Source organism: Vigna umbellata, chromosome 7, assembly GCF_029865625.1.
Source record: "Vigna umbellata cultivar VRB3 chromosome 7, Vumbellata_1.0, whole genome shotgun sequence".
NCBI classification, from domain to species: domain Eukaryota; kingdom Viridiplantae; phylum Streptophyta; class Magnoliopsida; order Fabales; family Fabaceae; genus Vigna; species Vigna umbellata.
In genome coordinates this window covers 25,511,513-25,516,320 of record NC_142171.1, presented here as the reverse complement: position 1 = coordinate 25,516,320, position 4,808 = coordinate 25,511,513, and positions in this window count along the sequence as shown.

Below are 4,808 nucleotides of genomic sequence, written 5' to 3'. Positions count from 1 at the left end.
AATCGGCACATTGACCAGGACATCCTGCTCCTCTCACCACATAATTCATCCTTCTCTACTTGAGACTGGATGATTATTAGAGTATCAGGATAACCTTCAACTACAGGACCCTCAACATCAACAACATATACACAAAACCATATCATTACTGCATCTCTCCACGAGACTCATACCATGCTCATATTCCTCAACTCACATTATACCATTACAAAATCTCCCCATAATACTCATATCATGTTCGGATGCATAAATTTAAATCCAATACAATAAAATACAATCATCACAAAAATCATACAAAATGAATATATAAATAAATTAACAATACTAAAATATCACTATAAATGGTCACCGGAGAAGAATCAAATGTTTGACGAATCAAACTCACCATAAACGCCAGTACATATGACTAGTCACAACTTACTGGATTTGACCAGGACTGCTCTATGATCAGGGATGTACCAACTCCGGTTTTTAAGATTCCTCTATCCTACCATCACAATTATAATTCATAATTCTATATCTACCACAATAACATGAATTCATCAGACATTTTCATTCCAACGAGATATATTGCACAATAGTTTAACAGTACATAATCTGTTCAACAAGATTTAAGTTAAAAACTTGTCGAGTAGACTTCCAGGAAAGAGAGGCGCGTCACAATGGACAACTTAAGTACCAAGTCTTTCCTTAGCCAAAGTGTTCCTCAACTAGTTTTAACAAATTTCTTATTTATAGATTCAAAACAACAGCATATAATATTAACACAGAAATTCAATATAGATAGATATACAGTAAGTATTAACAGTACTCACACAGAATTTCAAGACATGAATAGTAATAAAACAATACTAAATCATAATATAAAAGCTTAGAAAGGTTAGCTCCCCTACCTCTATTCCAGACTTAATCTCTTGCTCCAAATTTGTTTCCCCGAAAACCCTCCAGAACCTCTACTCTTCTTGTAACTAAAAATTTCTTCCTAACTCTTTCTTCTGTATTTCTCAAGCTCTCACTTGATTCTTTCTCTCTTTGTGTAGAATATCCTCCCCTCTCATGACTATTTATAGTCCAAAAATTTTAATATTTAACAATTTTTTAATATTATTTATTATTTTAATATTATCTTATTATATTAATATTTTAATCACCATTTGGCCTATTTGATCTCTCAATAATGCCTTCAAATCTGAATGCTTTATCCATTATCAATATTTTAAATTTTATTTTATTTTAATTTTATTTTATTTTTTTTTAAAAAAAGGTAGAAAAAAGCTTGAACCCATGTTCTTGAAATCACCACAATTTTCTACCATTTAAGCTACCAAAATTTCTATATTTAATTTAGGTTTAATAGGTTCGGAGGTCCTTATATTTGTGGGTTCGTTTCAATTGGGTCCTCCAATTTTGAAAGTGATCAATTTGGTCCCTAATTTAACAAAATTGAGTCAATAATACCCTTTCCGTTAAATGTAATGGACGGCGTTAACTTTTTAAACATGTAGCATGTTGAGGCATCCTTTTATTTGCAGGTTGCACAGTTTTATTTGAAGGATGCTTCAACATACCACATGTTTAAAACGTTAATGCCGTCCACTGCATTTAACGGAAAGGGTATTATTGACTCAATTTTGTTAAATTAGGGACCAAATTGATCACTTTCAAAATTGGAGGACCAAATTGAAACGAACCCACAAATATAGGGACCTCCGAACCTATTAAACCTTTAATTTATTAATTATATTTTCCTTTTACAAAGAAATCTACTAATAATAAAATTGTTACAATTAAGATAAATATTTTTCAGGGTCTTACAAGCACCATCTCATCATCTAAGCCACATGAGACTAAATCAAACAAAAAATTTAAAATAATTGAACAAGATTATTTATAAACCTTGTTGATAACAAGATTATTTATATTAAATGCTTTCAATATTAAAATAATTGAGTGCCATTATTTTTATATATTATTCTCACTTTTAAAATATTATTTTATATATCTTTACCAGAAATGGATGTTTATAAATTTTGTTGTTGATTATTTTCCCTGTATGTAACGTGCAAGGATGAGCTATATGTTGAGTCGTTATTAATGTGCGTTATTGTGTTTTTGTGAAAAGAGTGATTGTGAAAGTGCGTAGAGGGTTCTTGTGCCTAAGCGAATGGTTTTATCTGGAGAAAGAGACAACATTAGAATCTTAAATGTACAGCCAAAGTTACGAAGGCAATTTACTATTTTTTATTAGGGATGAATAGGTTCATCCGACATGCACGAAAACCTAACTTTCTATTTTTTTTCATAAAATAAAGGAACACGACAATGCCCTCGATCTATGCATGGCAAAAGAAAATTGGACCACAAATTGATTACTCAAAATACCATTCCAAGATACACCAGAGAGACCAGTTTCAAAAAATATAAATTTAACTTATTGTACAGAGTTTTGTGTGGAAAAGGCAACACGTTTTTTAAATTTACTTAATTTATTATTTTAAGCAAATTACAAATTAATTATATTCTAATTTAAATGTTATATAAATATATATAATATATATATATATATATATATAGAAAAAATAATTAGTTAATTATTACAATAATTAGTTTATACTTACAATATTATAAAAATATGATAGAAATCCTAATTCGTAATATATACATGCATACAAACATATATATATATATATATATATATATATATATATATATATATATATATATATATATATATATATATATATATTCTTACTATAAATGGAATTCTAGTCAATTTAACCTTGATTTTAAAATTAAAATAATCATCTTACCCATTTTATATCATTTTTATGATTTTATTTAATTTAATTATTATTTTTATTTTAATCCCCTTTTTTTAAAAATTTAACCCCTTTTATAAAGTAAAATAATTAAAAATTACCTACAATATAATTATAAAAAATATTCATATTTATGTTTATAAATAATTTTTGTTAAATTTCCTTTTTTGAGTATTTAATTCAAACTTTTTATTAATATAAAAATAATAATTTTATTATTTTATAACAAATACATATATTTTTACCAGTGTATATATATATATATATATATATATATATATATATATATATATATATATATATATATATATATATATATATATAGTGGAGTTTAATAGGGTTTGGATTCGTATGCTTTAAAGCTACAAACAAAAAGATGTATATGAAGACATGAGCAAAAGAAATAGATGTACAACAGTGGAAATGCTTTTCTTTATGTCAGGAAATTCAACTTATGGATCCTTGTTTATTGTTCATAACTCACTAATAACAGAAAACCAACTTTTAATTATCATACTAATATAAGAAAAAATTAATAAAGTTCTTTTTTTATTGCAAATATAAAAGAAAAAAAAGCATGTATAAAAGTAAGTTAAAAATGATACTAAGAGGTTTGTAAGAATGATTCTCTCTCTCTCTCTCTCTCTCTCTATATATATATATATATATATATGTATGTATTATTATAAAAGTTGAAAATTTATATTTTTTATTCTTTTTGCCGTTAAAACATAGCTAAATACCTTATGATATGTAAATGTGGAAAATAGAAGAAAAATGAGTGTGTGAATGATAGAGTTAAAAAATACGTTTGAATGAATATATAGTAAGGATTTGAATAAGTTGAATAAAATGTTATATGTAGTAATTATTTTTTACAGCAATAATTTGTAACTTTTTATCTCTTTGTATATGTAATAGTAAAGATTGCGTACAAAATTTATCGTTCATTTGGATAAACTGTCTTCTGACTTTATGCTATGTTGATTGTTGATTTTAAGAAATAAGGATAGTGATGAGTTGGTTTTATTTTAACTCGGAATCATGAAAACAAAAACGATTGATAAAAAAAAAATATTCATTTTGACTTATTTTAATCGAAATTCTAAAACTAAATTAGAACTTTTGAAATAAAAAAAAAATATGTTTTTTTTTTACTACTTGGGTCAACATAATAAACTTAAATAAATGAGTTCCATTTTGATTATAGTAAAACAAATAATATTTCTCCCATTAAAATATAAATTTACTACTTAATTTCATAATGTCTATAACACATTATTTAATGTAAGATTCATTAATAACACTGTTGTTTTCACTACTCTACTAAGTTATGTATTTTTTTTTTCAACGATAAGAATAATATTAATCGTAGAAAAAAGAAAAAAATACAAGAAAAATTATATCTAGATTCTAAAATAAAAATGATTTACCTTTATTAATTTTTATCACATTATATATATGTGTGTGTGTGTCTAAAAACAGATATTTTAGAAAAATAAAAAATGAAAGAAAATTCATTTAAAGAAGTCAATAAAAAATCACTTTTTTATTTGGACAAAAAATAATTTTAAAATTTATAAAATGAAAAATTTATTCTTTTACAAAATTTAACACAGAAACTCGCTCTTTTAAAAAAAATATATTTATATCAAAATAATAATTATAATTACGGACTTTTTACTGGTTTGATTTATTATTGTTTTTGTTTTTATTTTATTTTTTTAAGAAATAATTTTTCGTTTCTCTTACTTGTCTTGTCGACAGAAAATTATGTGTTCACACACGATATTTATATATTAATATATTATTGCAATGTATAATTCTTATTTCACGTAAAAATAGAAAGTCTAACTTAATAAATCACCAATAAGTAGTTTGCATTATAAGAGAGAGCTTTTGGTTCATAAGAAACAAAAATCAATAAATATGTACTATCAGTTTATATTCAAACTTTTGACAAAGAAGATAAATATACATTAGTTTATC